This window comes from Chiloscyllium plagiosum, unplaced genomic scaffold (genome assembly GCF_037043375.1).
Source record: "Chiloscyllium plagiosum isolate Xiang-an unplaced genomic scaffold, Cpla_swu_hap1 HiC_scaffold_28, whole genome shotgun sequence".
Taxonomy (NCBI): domain Eukaryota; kingdom Metazoa; phylum Chordata; class Chondrichthyes; order Orectolobiformes; family Hemiscylliidae; genus Chiloscyllium; species Chiloscyllium plagiosum.
In genome coordinates, this window is record NW_028270166.1 from 12717197 (window position 1) to 12736739 (window position 19543).

Sequence of the window (19543 nt, forward strand, 5' to 3'; positions counted from 1 at the left end):
GTCCAGTTGGATTGTAGTCCAGTCTAGTTGTGCTTTTATACATACCCTTTCCAACAAAGTCACCTGACAACAATTTTCTTCCTCCCTAATTAGAGGATCTGAACCCATTTGAGATACCTCTGACATCACTCTGGCTGAGACGGTGTCAACTCAGCACAGACTGAGTTTGAAACAGTAACCTTTCAGTTTACATGATTTCTATCCACTGGATAGAATCTGTGAGGCATTGGCTTGTTGTTTAAATGCCCAGTTTTAGGACCAACAAATCCTTGCCATAATTTTTCTAACTAAGTATGACCTTGCCTTTCTTTATCTTTGCAACTGCTCCAGCTTTGTCTGCCCTACTCAAAGCTCCAAACCCTTGGGCTACTGAACTCCCCAATACCCTTCTCCCATCCCACATTGGCATTAAATCCTTCAGGAGACCTATTGCAACTCTGCAGAACTCATTTTTTAAACATTTTCATTAAGAATTTCCTCAGGAATTCTCCCAAACTGTCCTCCTTAAAATCAAGCTTTTGGTCTGCTTTTCTGATCTCTCCATCTTTGGCTTAGCATCATGTTTTTTTCAGATTATTACTTTGTGAAGTACCTTGGGATATTTTTCTATGTTAAAGGAGCTATATAAATGCAAATTGCTGTTGACGTTGGGAGACCTCATTTCATTTTGATAACATCGTCCAATAAATCCACCAATTTCATTCATGTAAACAGTGGGATGACCTTTAGTTGAACGAATGAATAATGAGTTGGAAATAGTAATAGTTGCTGGTTGTAACCAAGTGATTGGCCTCCGTGAGTAAAAAGAATAAGGGAAGTAACTGTTTGCACGCTGATAAAATTAATCGGATAGGAATGTAGGAATTGCAAAAGGAAAAGACACCAAGATTCATCTAGCTCACCCTATACCATCCTAGTCATTGTATGATAGAATGATAACGGTGTTTGGACTAACCACACAATCTTTCAATTAATCTGCAGTAGACCCAGACATGATATAAGGGCAATCTGTGATCGAAAGCTTTGGCAACTATCAGGGATTGTCCCGATTTACCTAGGCACAGAAAACAGATGAATTGAAGATGTATAGTAGAAACTGGTCTGAAAAATGCCCACAAGTTAATTAACCAGATTAGTTATTTCCTTTGAGTTACATCTGCTAAATTCAGGCTCTGGTCATGAATTCATCAATACCATTGAGAAAAAGGAAATCCTCCACAATTACTATGAAATTTCTTTATAGTTCAATAACTGCATACATAATCTTTAGTGGGAAATGCTTTAGGTAAAACAACATTAAAGCTAAATTGCCTTCGACACACTCTCCACGTATCTCTACGGTGTTGTAATCCTGGCTTATTACATGGTTTTCAATTCAACTCATTTTGCTCCATGACAGATTTATTTTTTATTGGCATTGTGGAAGGACATTACCCACATCAGAGATAAGTCCAAACTCAGCAGAGTCTCTTGGACTTAATGGTGAGTTCACAGGAACCTATTTTGATTGTCACAAGGGCCTTGATCAGCAGTGTGAGAATCACAAACACATGTAAGGAGGTAAGGTCTGCTAAAGTGTCATAAACTGAGGATTTTAAATCCCCCACTCATTAAACATGAAAAAAAGGTTGAAGCTGTCAGAAAGAAGTAAAGAGATATCTTTGTTGAATTTTGTTGATTGACAGATGATCTATTATAGATTAAAACAAAATATTATCATGGGGTTGTACAGTGATCTTTGACATTTCCCAAAGGGCTACTATTAATGAATGTAAATGCTTGCCTGAGCTTCAAAAGCTACAGCCATCAGTAGGGGATTCTAAATTCACGATTTAATTGAAGTTTAAAAAAGACTGTTAAAGGAATAGTTACCTCTGAGGTGGAATCCATATAGAAGTTTATTTGTTTTTAAGAAGGGCAGCATGGTGCCTCAGTGGTTAGCCCTGCTGCCCCACAGTGCCAGGTACCGGGGTTCGATTCCAGCCTCAGGCAATTGTCTACGTGGAGTTTGCACATTCTCCCTGTGTCTGGATGAGTTTCCTCAGGGTGCTCTGGTTTCCTCCCACAGTCGAAAGATGTACAGGTTAGGTGATTTGACGGAGTTAAATTACCAATAGTGTTCACGGATGTATAGGTTAGGTACATTAATCAGGGGTAAATGTGGAATAATAGGGTAGGGGAATGGGTCTGGGTAGGATATTCTTTGGAAGGTGTGGACTTGTTGGGCCAAATGGCCTGTTTCCACACTGTAGGGACTCTATCATTTGAGAGTTTAAAGCTTTGAATGAGTTTAATGGATGGGAGTTTTTTAAATTATCAAGTCTATGATTCAGGGCTGTTGTAGATTGTTAGAAGATTACTTTTTCATCTCTGCACAGTTCCTGGGTCTACACATAGTATGTGAGTGGAGATGCAGGATCCAAAAGAGCTATGAAACAAAGTGGAGAGAATGGTGGCTCGGGGGTTAGCACTGCTGCCGCACAGCGCCAGGGACCTGGGTTCGATTCCAGCCTCAGGCAACTGTCTGTGTGGAGTTTCCACATTCTCCCTGTATCTGCATGGGTTTCCTCCGGGTGCACTGGTTTCCTCCCACAGTCGAAAGATGTGGGGTTTAGGTGATTTGGCCATGCTAAATTGCCCATAGTGTTCAGGGATGTGTAGGTTAGGTGCATTAGTAAGGGATAAATGTAGAGTCGGCGAATGGGTCTGGGTGGGTTACTCTTCAGAGGGTCAGTGTGGACTTGTTGGGCCAAATGGCCAGTTGGGCTTCTATGATTCAATGATGTGGGAGGTTTAAGTTGCTTAGAGAGGCAATGGAGGATATGAAGGGACTTGGGGGTTGCTGAGGGATGCATACTTGGTCTGGATGGGCCATAGAACTGGCAAGAGGATCTAACAGCTTCTGTAACAATTGGAATGAAGCCTCAGACCAAGTTCAAACCAGCCTACCTCAACCCTCGCCCAATCCTCTGGCACCCTTGAAAATCTTTCTGGGATAGTTGGGCTCAACTTGATTCCACTCTGGACTATGTGCAGTGAAAATTAGACCTAATAGAGCTCTTTAAACTGAGTTGGGTTTGAGTTGTGAAATTTCCCAACTCAAGTTATCCCTCTCAGAATCAAAAATCCTGCCCTATATGTTGGTATTTAAGTTCCTGATTACCGAACAATAAATGAGAATGACAAATCAATGAGATTTAATGCTCATCTACATAAACAATACAGCATCTGACTGTGACTTAGAGAGTCCATGGAATAAACTGACTCCATTCTCTCATCTAAATGAAACGTAAGTGCTTATACTGAAACATTGACACTTAAAGGAATATCTCTAAACCTCAACGAAACAAAAGAGAAATGGAAATTGGAAAAGAAAATGCTAAAAAGAAACATGACAACATCAAAAGATGCCAAAGAAAAAAAGAAAGATCAGGAGGAGAGGAAATAGTAGGGTGAAAGAAATGATTTGAAAAATAATTGCCTTGCATTGAAGTTAAAGAGTATATTGAAGATTTTTACAGCTGAAAAATTTTATGATTAATTATATAAGTTGATGCATTTGTTAAAATGACACAGAAGGACCAGCACTTGTATGTTTGTTGTTTTAATATAGTGCTATCAGGCTTAAGGCAAAGTACATAGATGCACCTCTCTATTAATGGAGCAACACACTTTGTTTATTTGGATAATTTGCCTTCCTGAAGAGGGAGAGAAAAACTTGGTTGAGATCGAAACATGTTGCCAAACTGTCAAGATAAATCAGTTCCAAGGTATTTCTTATGAACTAGTTAAAGGTACATCTCTTTCACCTCAAACGTGTGTCGCCACTTTAACCTCAAGAGCAACCCTTGCTGCACTAGTGCTTTATTTCATTTCCCACATCTGCCAACCTGATGCCCTCTTTGAATGAGTCTGTCTAATTAGTGTCAATTATTGCTGAATTATGGGCAGCCCTGGGCTGTGGACTTATGCCCACTGGGAACTAAATTGAAACTGCCCAAACTCATTCCACTTATGACCCTTCCTTAATAGCTGTCGGAGAGAGGAGACTTACACTGCAGTTGTCTAGACTGGATCCATGCCCATATCCCTGAGGTGAAAGGGCAGAAACTGTTCAGACTCAATTCTGTTACCAGGCAGAGAGAAGTGGTAGTCACATTGCATTTGCCTGAGTTCAAGGGTGCTCAAACCTACCACACCTATGAACATTCTTCCCTTGGCGCTTTGCATCTGAAAGCCAAGATAGAATGGAAACGTCACTTTCTCACTCCAGTCTTTCCTCTACAGCTTCTCAACCTTTCAATTTGACATATTCAGAGTATGCTGAACTCAGAACAATTAAAACTAACAGGCCCATGGTCAGACTTTAGTTCAAACTCACCAAATTTCAGTTCACACAGATATCTTACAAATAAAAACCCACTGAGTTTGTATGGTTTTCCAATTTTGCTTTAGCTTCCTAGCAGCTGCAGATGTTTTTTTTTCCCATTGGCTGTTCATATTTAATTCATTTTGACTGTGAATTTATGACTGCCTTAGACAGAGTGGGCCTTGACTTCAGTGTGTGTCCAGATTGTAAGCACTTACATATTATGGTTTCAACACAGTATTCAGCCGCTCAGGAGTTAATTTCTTTTATGGAAGATACCCAGCTTGCTGCTCAAAGCTGGCCAATTGAATTTGTTTCTTATTTCCATGTTACATGGTGCACATTAGCCCAGCTCAAGAGAATGAGAGACAATATATTATTAAAACATTGAATTAGCTCGCTTCGCCCAGTTCCTGTACTGCACAAGATGTGGCAGAACTGACAAAGTCTGCTCTGAATGATGTGCATCATTGTCAGTAAAATCAAATTCTTCTTGGCAATGAATCTTCATGAAAGGTACAGTCCATTAACCTCTTGAGAACAGCGCGGCTTAATTCTCTGACATCAACAAATGAAGGCCCCCTTGCAGAAAATAAGCATAAATAAACTGCTTTTCTGATTTTGAGTTTTGGACATTGATGTATCTGCCCCATTACTTATTCTCTTCTTCATTTCTTGCACTCTTCACTCACTTATGAAAGTGACAGTGGAGAAGAGTTTGCAAACTTTTGATTCACATTTGCATCACCTGAAGTTCAGAGCAAACAAATCAAATGTCAGAACTCTTATCCCATGAGTGTACAGTGCCATCTTCTATCTACATCCTTCATGGTACATAAATTTGTATTTTTCCATATAAATCCGATTTGAACCAATTTCAATTGACTTGGAATCTATTCCCAGGGGATAGTTTGTCAGTGCACATTATTTTTCTTGGGTGAATATGGAACGGAACTCTAGAAAGCAGAGTCCAGTTTTGTTATCCCCTAGGGAGCAGTTTAACCTGATGGCTTTATTGCTAGTTTGTGGTTTGCTAGCTCAAAAATGGTCTGTAGAAAATCATAGCATGATTTGAGAGAGCATACAAGCAACTAACATTTATCTTCTTAAAAAAAAGTCAGATTTACTTCAGAAAATAATGTACCAGAATGAGTATTGTCTTCCACAGATAAAGAATGTCACAGCATAACCATTTTTCATGATACAGCGATGCAGAACATATCCAACCAATTAGTTATAGACTAACAAACTAAAGTTTATAATGCAGACATTGTGCTATTTTCCTGCATTATTGTCTTCCCCCCATTTTATGCAATACACCACATATGTGTGGATCGGGGGTCAATTCTGCTCCAAAACCAGTCAGTTTGAAGGAGTAAAACTATTTTCAGGTATGCCAGAAACTCGAACATAACTGGAAGATTTCCCAAAATGATTTATAGCTTTGTCCAAACAGAAGAATATTTCCTGCATGCACTGTTCGCAGTGTCACTAATGTATCGATGAAACATGGTCCTGCAGTATACAAGAACAGCCTGGAGACAATGCTCCTTTTTTACAAGAACTTTTTCTGGAGTAGACCTCCCTGTGGCTGGCTGGTCAAGGTCGGAAATTCAGTTTGTGGAGAATGGTAGCTATAAATTCCCATGTCCACCCCCCCTCCATCTCCCACGACATTAACCGACACTTTAATATGGAACAACTCCCAAAGCACAACTTAAAGATCCTGGTGTTGCATTTACTGGATTGCCAACTAACTTAATTAAGAGTCAGCTGGTTTGGCATGATATTATTGTATGTGATTCTACTTGCGCTTTGGGAAATCAGGTTGTTCACTTATCCAATCTTGCTGTGTATCCATCATTACTTTTTGAACATGTGTAACTGCATTTGGAAAGAATTGAAAAATAGACAGTCTTTTCACAATATTGTATGTTTATTCCTGTACATGTTTTACAAGCCATACTCCAAGTTGTTAGTCCTCCCCATCTCAAGGGTTATGGGGAAAAGGCAGGAAAATCAACATGAGGAGCATTGGATCAGCTGTGATCCTGCTAAATGACAAAGCAGGCTCAAGGAGCTGAACAACTGTTCAGCCTGTTCCTGTTCCTATTTTTAATGGCCTTATGGTCTTATAGCTAAGTCCTTAGCAAATAGCATTACTGCCAAGCCTATTCTTGCCCTGCAATATACATACATGACTACATAATTTTATCAAAAATTACATTGATGTCCTCAATGAATTGACAATGTCAGAAGTCACACAACACCAGGGGTTCTAGTCCAATACGTTTATTTGAAATCACAAGCTTTCAGAGTGCTGCTGCTTTGTCAGTTGAAGTAGACTTCACCTGATAAAGGGGCAGTGCTCCGGAAACTTGTGATTTCAAGTAAACTTGTTGGACTCTAACTTGGTGTTGTGTGACTTCTGACTTTGTCCACCCTAGTCCAACACTGGCACCTCCACCTCACTGGATTGGATATGCCATTGTTTTTAAACAGAGAATATGGATGTCACAGACCTTACCCTGTTCAGGGAAAGTTTAATTTGACTGAAATTGAACTGACATAAAAACTGACAGGAAATTGCAGTGAAACTTCAAAACCTCAGCTGTCGTACTGCCATTATGTATACTCTCAATTACTTAACAGCCTTTGTAATGGAAGGGTTTTGTTGCCAGCATTGTTGTAGCACATTTGTCTGAAATATTTCTCTCTGCTAATTTAATTGACGTGTTATGTTATTTATTTTAAATGGGTTTACACATCTGTCAGGATGGAAGACTTCTCTTCCTGGATGATTGCATTGTCACATATCAGTATGATTTCAAGATCTTTGTTTTCTCTTCTGCTTTCAAGGTTAGCCCATCAACTGGGTTCCTCAATTAGAAGAAATGGAATTATTTAAAGAGAACATTTACTCAGCTGTCAATTCATCCTTTCTAATTTTAATAAAGGGAGCATTTGCTCTTCATTGTGGTGTTCTAACCAAGCTTTGGCTCAGGTTGATGTTTTAACAGCAATAAAACAGCAAAGAGATGTTTTAAAATGACATGTAAGTACTTTGTATGCCTCCATTTGATATCAGAACATATCTTCCCAGCCTTTTAATGGTGTGGGCGATGGTGAGAAATTTGAGAAAATAGGACCCATTTGAGTGCAGTGAGGACCTTCTTGATGTAAAAACCAAATGTCCCATTTTCCAACCAACCCATTGAGTCAAAGTGTTATAAGCATGGAAACAGACCCTTTGTTTCAACCTGTCCACGACGACCAGGTTTGCCAAACTAAATGAGTGCCATTTGCCTGTGTTTGGTCCATATCCCTATAAACCTTTACTATTCATGTATTTGGCCAAATGTCTTTTAAATGTTGTAACTGTGCCTGCATTTACCCTTTCCTCTGACAGCTCATGGCACATACAAACAACCCTTCGTGTGAAAGATTTGCCCCTTGGGTCGCTTTTCAATCTTTCTTTTCTCACCTTAAAATTATGCCCTCTAATTGAATATTGAGCTGTGATTCTCATTAGTGAGTGCCATCTTAGTATGGATTATCACTCATTAACAGTCAGATTATTACTTCATATCACCTCATTCATCTGCAGTTTCCCAGTTTCCAACCCATCAGATGGAAACTAGGTGCCAAGAATTCCTGACGTGAAAGTCAGAGCGGCCATCTGGCTGCTCCAGCTCTCTACTTGCTCCTCTGAACCTCTACCTTGGGCACTTAGCACCAACATCTCAGGGCACTCTCCATGTGCAATGATAGCACACACCCAACATCCATGAACATTGGCATCTAACACATGCCAGCTTCATTGTATCATCACGGTGCATCTCTGATCCACGAAGAGTACAGTTCTGCACTTCGATGATGTACTTTGGAACATCCTGGTATCCATAACTGGAATATTGTTGCAGGGACATTTTGCCCTCAAGGATGGGCATACAGCTCACAGATTGGACCAGGCTGCTTCACAGGACTACTGACCTGCTCTCTTAGGCACAAACTGAGAGAGTGCTATCTGGATGGTCACAGCATCCCAGATTTCTCTTGACCTGGATTTTCGCACTCTTCTGCCTCAACCAGAACTTAAAGGTTCACAGTGCTTCTGTCTTCTTCCTGGGAAGAAGGCCTGCGCCATCCCCATCCACCATTGCCCTCCGCCAGCAGGCCAAGCTCACTTTGAACAACTTCTCCTGTAACTCCTCTCACTTTCTTCAGGTCAAAAGGTGTGGCCATGAATATCCACATGGCCCCAGTTATGCCTGTCTCTTTGTGGGACATGTGAAACATTCATATTCCAGTCCTACTCGGGTCCATCCCCACAACTCTTTCTGTAGTACATTGATGACATCATGATGCTGCTTCCCTCTGTCATTCAGAATTGAAAACAATTTCTCAAATTTGCTTCCAATTTCCATCTTTCCCTCACCTTCTCCTGGTCCATCTCTGACTCCTCCCTTCCCTTCCTTGACATCTCTGTGTCCATTTCTAGGGATAGGCTGGCCACTAATATCCCCAACAAACCCAATGATTCCCAAAGTTACATGAACTATACATCCTCGCATCCTGCTTCCTGGAAAGGCTTTGTCATTCATCCAGTTCCTCCGTCTTCATTCGGCTGTTCTGATGATGCTGACTTTGCCGGGATGGGTGGCGGGGGGGAGGGGGAGGCGGTAGGGTTTGCTCTCAGAGATGTCCATCTTCTCCCTCAACCAAGAATTCCCTGCCACTGTGGTTGACAGGGCCCTCAGTCATGTCCGACCCATTTCTTGCACTTCTGTCCTCACTCCTTTTCTTTGTCCTCACAAATACGATAGGGGTCCCCCCACCCCCCACCCTCACTTATCACACCATCATCATCCACATCCTAAGGATAATAAGCTGCCATTTCCACCATCTCCAGCAGGATACCACCACCGGACATATATTCCCATCCCCTCCTTTGTCAGCATTTTGCAGGAACTGTTCCCTTGGAGACAGCCTGCCCCAGTCCTCCTCCATCCCCAACACCTCCTCACATGCCCACATCACCTTGCCATGCAATCGTAGAAAGTGTAACATTTGCTGTTTAACATCTCCTTCCTCACTACTCAAGGCCCCAGACATACAATCCAGGTGTGATCTACCTGTACTTCACTCAATCTAGTCTACTGTATTCACTGTTCAGAGTGTGGTCTCCTCTACACTGGAGACTGGGTAACCGCTTTGCAGAACACCCACAGTTTCCACAAAAATGCCCCTGAGCTTCCAGTTGCCTGCCATTTCAACAACCACCCTGTTCCCCAGCCAACATTTGGGTTTTGGGACTGCTGCTGTGCTCCACCGAAGCTCAGCATAAATTGGAAGAACAGGCTCAATAATGTTAAAACATCAACACCTTCTTCTTTGTCCTTTACCCAACCCTCACAACACAGGCCCTGTCAAGACTTGAGCTGCTTTCAGCACAACCAACCCATTTTCACCTACTTATGGTCCCCATTTTTTGCGTTTCTTTCTTCCTGGCTTACTACCATCCATTGCTTTGGCTCCCTAAAGGCCATTTTCTCTCCCTGGGCTCCATCTCCACCTCTCCACTCACTCCTTGTCTTCCTCCCCTCCCCACTTCAGCAGATATGTCTCATTTTCCCAGCTACTATTAGTTCTGAATAGAGTCCCTGCACTTGAACGTTAACTCTGCTCTCTCTACACTGATGCTGCCAGGCTTGCTGAGTTCCTCCATCAACTTCTGTTTTTGTTTCAGATTTCCAGCATCTCCACAGTTCATTATTTTATTTTACTTCTGTCTTGACATGTCTTTTAGCACAGACACAAAGCCAAGCAGCTTGTCATGGTTGCCAGCAGTATTAGTAAAGAGGGTGAACATGTTGTAGTCTGGCATCATGCCACATCAGTACCATACCGTACCATGTACCAACAGCTTATGTGCTAGATGCACTGCATGTATTTCAACCAAATGGCCATATCTCAAAGTCTAAGCAGTAGCCCTCAGTCAGGTCAAGGAAAACACCTTTCATTCTGGAGGTCTCTGAGCAGTAAGTCAAAAAAAGTTTCCAATATCAGTTCAGGACTTGGGCAACATCAGTGAGTCACTTAAGGAGGTTACGATCAGGATCCTCTCTTGGCAGGAATGCAGATCTGAATATCAGACACCCCACAACCGTCTTGGCTTTTCCTGTCTATGATGGGCTATTTTCTCCTAAAATGAGACAGAGGAAGGAACTGAGTGAGGTGAAAGTGGCTGGCACAGCTATTAAAGTTGGTGCAGTGAAGAAAAGGTGGCGTCTTGCCCTGAGTGAGTAAGTAGGAGGAGCAGAGGCTTGGTCGGGTTAATTGTCTAAGGGGATTGGCTCGGTAACAGCAAAGGAAGCAAAACGGTGCAAGCAACAGAGACAAATGTTGAAGATGCGCTTTGGCGAGAGGTGTGTGCAGTAGGAGAGAGAGCGAGTGTGAGGTTGCAGAGAGAAGATGCTGGTACTTACTCTGGTGGAGTAAAGAAGATTGGCAACCTTATTGCTACCTTACTGGGTATTCCTCAGGACAGATGATACCTCAATGACCCACAAGGCAACCTCAGTCCAGGCTGGCAGTGTCTGGTATTGTGGTCTCCTCTGGCAGTGCTGGGGGAAAGAGGACAGCCTTTCTATGTGCCATCCTGACCTCCAGGTCTCTGTCTGCAAACTGGTGCTCCAGTTTTCCTTTATCTGCCAAGTCCAGGGCAAACATGGCAGAATGTACAGGGCAGCACTAAAGTGCTGATGCTTGACTGTGTGTGCAACAGCTTTTAACAGCTGTCACCAGGTAAACAGAGATGCCCCAGCAGTGGGGGTGTACTTCCACCCACAGCAAGTGGGAAAATCAGGTAGACATCACACTAACAGGGTACCAGAGGGGTTTGATATCTGGTCAGCGAGGTGAGTTTGGGCTGAGAGTATGAGAAAACTCACGAGGCCTCAAAGAGAGAAACCCTCCACGAAACACAACTAAAAGATCACTTAGCCGATTTCTGGTAAATTCAGCTCATCATTCTGAACTTGATGGCGATAAAGTGATTGACATGTGTCAGATTTTAGGTTTGTAACCTTGCAGAAGGAAGGGAGTAGTCCCAATAACACACTTAATAAAGTGAACTATCAAAACGCTTTCAACAAATGGTTGGGTCAGATGCGGCTCATTGATAGATTGAGAAGATGGTGTGTTCATTTCCCACAATTGCAGGCCGATGCTGCAATGCAGTTCAGAGGTAGTGCTACACTGTCTGAGGTACAGTCTTCCAACTGAGGTGTTAAAAGTGAGCTCTGCATGTCCTCTGAGGCTGCTATGAAAGATTCCATGACGTTATTTCAGACTGGTGTCTTGGCCAACCACTCAGTCAGTGCAAAAACAAAGATCTGATCTGAATATAAATTAGAAAACAGAAATTACTGGAGAAACTCAGCAGGTCTGGCAGCAGCTGTGGAGCAAGCCCAATATGACTCTTTTTTGGAACTGAAAAGTCATGGTTCTACCGGTCTTTTGTTCCAAAGTCATATTGGACTCAAAATGTTAACTCTCGTTTCTCCATCCACAGTTGCTGCTCCACAGGTTCTGGTAAGATGGCGGCGAAGTAGGACACTCCAGCTCGAGCTCGTTCACTCTGCCATTTCTTTTTCTTCTTTTCTTTCTTTTCCTCCCTTCTTTTGGCCTTGGATACCTGACCCTGGCCTCTATCTCCCTGCCTCCAAAGCAGTGACTGTCAGCCCGCAGTGGAGATGCCAGCGACCAGTGACCCAGTGTCGAACATGACGACAGCCAGCGATTAGACCATGTGGAGGCCCCCTGCTCTAGTCTGCTGCTCAGAGCCCTTGGAGTGACTATGATACTTGTTTTTTAACTTGGTGTTTTTCTGACCTATGGTTACACTGTGTATAGCTGTAATGTAATTTTTTTTTTCTTCAATACTCTGTTCTGTAACTAAAGATTTTACCAAGGTACTGTGTACCTAAGATGGCACCGTGCATTGGTGACATTGTTACACTATGACTAACATTTTTTATCTCACAAATATATTTTATTCTTAACAAATATCTTTGTATAGTCTCAAATGCAATTTGGTTCTGTACATTAGCATATCAAGGAAAACAAAATTAGACTTTGAATCTATCCAAACAAACTAAAGGCAATCCCTCGAACATACAAGACTATATTGGCCTCCATTCCTGATGAAGGGCTTTTGCCTGAAACGTCGATTTTCCTGCTCCGCAGATGCTGCCTGACCTGCTGTGCTTTTCCAGCACCACTCTAATCTAGACTATATTAACATGCATTTGAGGCACTAAGGAAGACGAGCTGAAACTTTATTGCTGGAACAGCACAGCAGGTCAGGCAGCATCTAGGGAACAGAAGATTCGACGTTTCGGGCACATGCCCTTCTTCAGAAACGTCGAATCTTCTGTTCCCTAGATGCTGCCTGACCTGCTGTGCTGTTCCAGCAATAAAGTTTCAGCTTTGATCTCCAGCGTCTGCAGACCTCACTTTCTCCACTAAGGAAGACGAGTCTTGTCAGTGAAGGAGCTGTACCTGAGTATCTTTGAACCTAAGGTGGCACTGTAAGTGGCAACTTATCAACTTTTCACTGTACACGTTTGAATACATAGAACATAAAACATAGAACATTACACCGCAGTACAGTCCCTTCAGCCTTCCATGTTGCACTCTATCTTAACTATCCATGGGATAATAAAGCTCATTCAGTTCAATTCAATTATACCATGCCTGATGGGTTTCTCAAGCATTTTCCATTTTTATTTTGGATTTCCAGCATCAGTAGTACTTTGCTATTCTTTATATCCAACCATTGCTATCTGGAGCTGTACACAATATGGCTGCTCCATTTCATCCATTCACACTTCAATGATACTTCATAGCCACCAAATAAAACAAAGAGCTACAGATGCTGGAGATCTGAAACAAAAACAAAAATTGCTGGTGAAACACAGCAGGTCTGGCAACATCTGTGGAGAAAGCAATGTTAACATTTCGAGCCCAGTGACTCTTTATCTAATACATTATATCCATGTTTGTTAAAGGAGTAAAGTGTTTAGGCATGTTCTGATACTGTGAATTGAACTACGTAAGTGCAAACCTGTCTTTCAACATATACAAAATGTTCAAAATCTGTGTTTTAACAATGGAACTTTGTTGAAAGTAATGGTGCCTTTCCTCATCATCGAGAGTGTGGTGCTGGAAAAAGCATAGCAGGTCAGGCAGCATCTGAGGAGCAGGAGAATCAATGTTTCGGGCATAAGCCCTTCATCATCTATTCCTGATGAAGGGTTTATGCCCAAAACATCGAGTCTCCTGTTCTTCAATGCTGCCTGACCTGCTGTGCTTTTCCAGCACCACACTCTCGACTCTGACCTCCAGCGTCTGCAGTCCTCACTTTCTCCCTTTACTCATCGTGTCAGATATGTCCCACCTTTCTAACTTGCACTGGATCAAAATGCTGGAAATCTCTACACAATAGCAGTGTGTTCCTACACCACAACTCAAAAAGGTGGCTCACCATCACCATCTCCAGAGCAATTAGCGACGGGAAATAAATGCTGGCTCACCCAGCAATGCTGACATTCCATGAACAAATAAACATACATGGTATTTCCAGCTTACTGATACTAACTTCTGAAAATATCTGCTCCAGCAGGTACATGGGAACACCACCAGCTTCCAAGGTCCCCTCCAAGCCAGGCAGCATCCTGACTTTGAAATATATCACCGTTCCTTCACTGTCACGAGGTCAAAATTCAGGAATTCCCTCTCTAATGGCATTGTGGATCTATTTACAACACATGGATGCAGTGTTCAACAAGGCAACTCACCGTTAAAAACGTTACTGACAGCAAAAGATTGGCTGGGACTTCATGCCTGACCTCCCCTCATGAGTCCTTAAGCATCATAACTGCACATCACCCATCCAAACACATCTAGTATGGGATTAGATTAGATTACATTACATTACATTACAGTGTGGAAACAGGCCCTTCAGCCCAACAAGTCCACACCGACCCGCCGAAGCGCAACCCACCCATACCCCTACATTTACCCCTTACCTAACACTACGGGCAATTTAGTATGGCCAATTCACCTGACCTGCACATCTTTGGACTGTGGGAGGAAACCGGAGCACCCGGAGGAAACCCATGCAGACACGGGGAGAATGTGCAAACTCCACACAGTCAGTCACCTGAGTCGGGAATTGAACCCGGGTCTCTGGCGCTGCGAGGCAGCAGTGCTAACCACTGGGCCACCGTGCCGCCCATTTTGGTACATTCAAAACACATTCACTTACCTACAGTTAACAGTGTGCCAGTCATCTCCTGCTAGAGACAAAGAGCCTGAAACAGAAACTCAAAGACATGAGAAATAGAATCAAGCATAGGCCACTCTGCCCTTCGAGCCTGCTTTACTGTTCAATAAGATCCTGCCTGACCTTCTATCTCATCTACACTTTGAGGAGCTATCCTTGTATTCTTTGATTCCCATTGTATTTTTCAATCGTGAACGGCACAGTGGCACAGTAGTTAGCCCTGCTGCCTCACGGCTCCAGAGACCCGGGTTCAATTCCCGCTTCAGGCAACTGTCTGTGTGGAGTTTGCACATTCTCCCCGTGTCTGCGTGGGTTTCCTCTGGGTGCTCCGGTTTCCTCCCCCAGTCCAAAAATGTGCAGGTTAGGCGAATTGGTCATGCTAAATTGCCTGTAGTGTTAGGTGAAGGGGTAAGTGTAGGGGAATGGGTCGGGGGGGGGTTGCTTTTCGGAGGGTTGGTATGGACTTGTTGGGCCGAAGGGCCTGCTTCCACACTAAGTAATCTAATCTAATCTCTGACTTGAATGTGCACAATCATGGAGCACCCACAGCTCTCCAAGCTAGAGACTTCCAAAGATTCACAATACTTTGATCAAGGAAATTTCTCCTCATGTCAATCCTAAATGGTCGACACTATTTTCTGAGACTTTGACCCACTCATTTAAGATACCCCAGACAAGGGAAGTGTTCTGCAAGCAACTCCCCAGCCAAACAGCTTGGGAGCAAAAGCATCTGTTAAAATTGCATCTCTGTGCACCCTCAGACGATCAGAACCCATCCTCAAGATCAGATTGGCCATCCAATGATCATTGGCTGTGAAATCATTTATTTACCATAGGATGCAATCTCTGTTCCAGCCAAGAGGCAGTCCGGCTTCCTCTTGACTTCCTGTGGAAAGTCAACCCACATCACATGAGCCAACAACGCATTCCAGAGGTATAATATATTCTGGGGATGTGCTGTTGATGAGTGCGGAAGCATGGGAAGAGAAGTAAACAATTTACATTCTCAATTTCACATTTGTAATACAGTAATATCAGATGCATGTAAAATTCAAATCAACATATTCAGATACATTTTTTGATGGAGGGTGCATGGTAAATTCATCTCATTGACACTGAATTTTTTTTCCACTGACAATCAGTTTGGAAACAATTATAGTGGCTAGTTTGCAGATTACAAATTGTTCAATTCAGACTTTTAGATCAATTCCGCGAGAGAAAAAAAATCTGAAAGACCTGCTGCTCCCATCCTGTAACCAAAGGCAAAATTGATCAAGTTACTTTTAATCGACTAACATTGTTCTGAAAAGTGGTATTTATGTAATGGAAGCAATAAATAATAACAATATGTCAATAATCCAGCTAGTCACAGATTGAAATTCTTCTCATTGTCAGTGCACTGATCCTTGAATTTGAAAATGCTCTCCAATATAATTTTACTGAAGGAAGTAATAAATATCTTGCGGTGGAACAAAGTTTTCCAATAAAAATCTAAGCTAATTTAATTATTAGTGTGTGCAAACATTCACGATCATGTTCGAAAAACTGCTGACCTCTCAAACTATTCCTTCATCAGCCACCCAGAATTTTTCTGAATCTTACCTGTTTTGGAGTAGGCTTTTTGGAAGTTTCCCACCAGAGACTGACAGAGGTTTCTCACCACATCTCAGTTCATTAACTGCCTCCAAATCCCCACCACCATCTGATTGGTGCCCTTCTAGCCCCATCAACTCGCCACGGTGCTGGAAGAGGACAGCAGTTCAGGCAGCATCCAAGGAGCTTCGAAATCGACGTTTCGGGCAAAAGCCCTTCATCAGGAATAAATGAAGGGCTTTTGCCCGAAACGTCGATTTCGAAGCTCCTTGGATATTGCCTGAACTGCTGTGCTCTTCCAGCACCACTAATCCAGATATATTGAACAAACCTAGATTGCTGTTAAGTCTTTCATCCTTTAGAATGGATTACAGGTTTCAGTTCCAGAGTATCCTGGAACAGACTGATATCCCTGGTGCCAGTGCTGTCTTTAAAAGCCAGGACAACCACTGTTAGTCCAAAGCTCTCCTGCACGATTCCTGACATTTGTCCCAGACATGACAGTCAAAGGAAATTAGTTATCCTGCTTTGTAGGTAGGGACCTGGGAGTCCTGGTGCACAGTGTGATGCAGAGGCAGAATATCCTCATTCCCCCAGTACTGGCAGAGGAGGTCACTGCTCCAGACCACACTAGCTTGGTCTGAGGTTGCTCGTTAGTGCAGTCTCAGCCACCTGGAGGAATGCAGAGCACTGTAGGAAGAAGGTCAGTAATCTTGCCCAATCCCTTAGTACAAGTACCACAATCTTCCCTCTGATGCCTCATACTCACTCTTCCTCTACTACTGTACCAACCTCCCATAAAAGCTTATGCTCTACCACTCTCACTGTTGCCTGCACTCACTTTCAGTCCCTGACACCATAAACCTTGCATGCCCTCTGGGCTGCCTCTAACTCAGTTGGAACGTCTCTCCAACAGCGCCAAAGGTAACAGCTATGCCACTCACTTTCACCTCCCTTAATACCTGCCTCTCTCTTATTCCAGGAGGGAAACAGCCCATTATGGGGCATAAAGAGGCACTGACATTCAGCACCTCACAATTCTGGGGAGAGGATCCTGATTCTGACAACCCTGAGTGGCTGACTGACTGTGTCCAATCTCTTAGACTGGTATCACAGGCTCTCCTTGACTAACCATGCCATTATCCCTCTGAAGTGAAGGCTATCTCCTTTGACTTGATTAAAGACTGCCGACAAAGATGAAAGCTTCCTGGATTTGTGTCCAAGCCAAATGTCACGAAAGTACAGCAATACTATGACTGTGGTATCTCTGGCTGAGGGGCAAAGGGCAAGAAGGCAAAGTAGGGATGCTGTGAACATTGAGGTAAGCTCAGAGTGACTGACAGAGCAGTGGAAACTGATTAAGCTTCAACTTGCAAAGAAAATTTAGATTTCTGCCCGGAACAGATAAAATTGTGTAGCAATAGGAAAGAAGCTTAGCGTGGGGCTAATTTGGTGGGCGAACGGGGAATGGAGAAACTGGGGCTGTTCTCCTGGGTGAAGAGTGAAGAGTGAAAAGAGAAGACTTGAATGTAAGATTTAAAAGCCAAGAGGCTGGGCAGAGCAGAAAGAGAGAAACTTCCCGTTGTGGAAGTGTCAAAAACGAGAAGACATTAAATTAAGGTGATTAAGTTAAGGCAAAAAGAAGCAATGGTAACATGACATCCATGTGGTTTGGATCTAGAATGCACTGCCTAAAAGTGTGTTGGAAACAGATTCAATTGAGGCTTACAAAGGAGAACTGGATGTTTTTCTGACGGGAAATTTAAAAAAAATGATGCTAATAGGAAAAGTGAAATAGGTGAATGGTTCTTGGGAAGAGCTAGCATAGGCCTTCTTCTATGCTATAACTATTTTATGATTCAATGATAATTGTAGAGCTTTGTGCAGAGAATCAGATATGTCACAATGGGTTGAATGGCCTCCTTTATACTTTTATACGTGGAAGGGCCTGAAAGGGCTATCATAACCTCCTGTGCACAGCAGGTACCAAAACAGTGGACTTGGCCAAGGGTTTTCGCCATCTTCCCATCATTAGTTTAGAGGAAGATAATTTGCCTGCCTAACACAGGGGAAAGGCTCATGAAAACTTTCAACTGGAGTCTTTTTATGTAAATTGGGTTCGAAAACCAGTCATCACTTCCAGGCTAAGGTAGGAAGGGTAGTTGAAAATGTTATTTCTGTCAGGCCAGGAGGAATCTGACTATCCACCAAATTAATCTGGGCAACTGATAACCCAGACAATCTGCTCACTGCATTCACCCTTCCCGTGCCCCATGGTTCACCTGGAGTCCACGATCATTGCTCCACACTGAATCTGGTCAGCTGCAATAGGTTGGGCAGATTGCCAGTATTAATAAATTGAAGTCAGTCTCTTGAGATTGTCCAAGTCTCCGTCTGTGCCTCCCTGTTTTTCCACAAGCCATCTGTTAAAATACCCTCGCAGTAATCTAAAGGATGCAGCTGACGCCCCCATACATCCTGGAATACATTTTCCAAAGGAGGCCACTGGGGTAGGAGCTCGAGTACTTTTTAGTGCTCTTCTTGCCCAAATGTACTTAGACAAACTATAGCATATTATTACAGAATAATTAAGGAGTCCATTCAGCATGATGTGTCTCAGTGGACAGCATTCTCACCTCTTGCATCAGAAAATTCAAATTTCACTCAGGAAATTGGCACAACTACTCAGCTGACAGAGCCAGGACTGAAGGGGTGCAGCACTGTTGGAGTTGACAGACCCAGTACTGAAGGAGTGCAGCACTGTTGGAGTTCAGATCCAGTATCGAGGGAGCGCAACACTGTTGGAGTTGACAGACGCAGTACTGAAGGAGTGCAGCACTGCTGGAGTTGACAGACCAAGTACTAAGGGATTGCAGTACTGTTGGGGCTGACTGTTTTGGAATGGACAATAAACTGAAGACTCTGCTTCACTGATCTCTCAGGTCCATAACAAAGAAGTGCAGGGGAGATCTCTTTAACGTCCTCGCCAATATTTATCTCTCAGTCCCAACACTATGAAAATACATTGCCATGTTGTAATCATATTGCTAATTGTGGAGCTTGCTGTGTGCAAATTGGCTGTTCCAATTGCTTCATGGAAACAGTGACTAGTATTGTGATTTGTTTTGACCTCCTTATTTAAGGAAGGAAATTGTTTCATTGCAACAAGTTCAGAGAACATTCACTGTGATGATCCCTGGAATGGAAAAATGGTCTTATGTGCAAAGACT

At 42.9% G+C, this 19543-nt stretch overlaps 1 long non-coding RNA gene across 4 annotated transcripts in view; it reads left to right on the forward strand.

Moving 5' to 3' along the window:
- The window catches only part of LOC122565405 (uncharacterized), a 263069-nt gene that overhangs the window by 66709 nt on the left and 176817 nt on the right, over nt 1–19543 (forward strand). Inside the window, exons 3-4 of one of the 4 annotated variants that reach the window (XR_006316156.2) lie at nt 7229–7424; nt 14055–14486. The exons of 2 other annotated variants lie outside the window; for them this stretch is intronic. This is a non-coding gene — a long non-coding RNA (uncharacterized LOC122565405). Of the gene's footprint in view, nt 1–7228; nt 7425–14054; nt 14487–19543 lie in introns of those variants that run through there. One more of the 4 variants, XR_015751898.1, reaches the window with a different exon arrangement.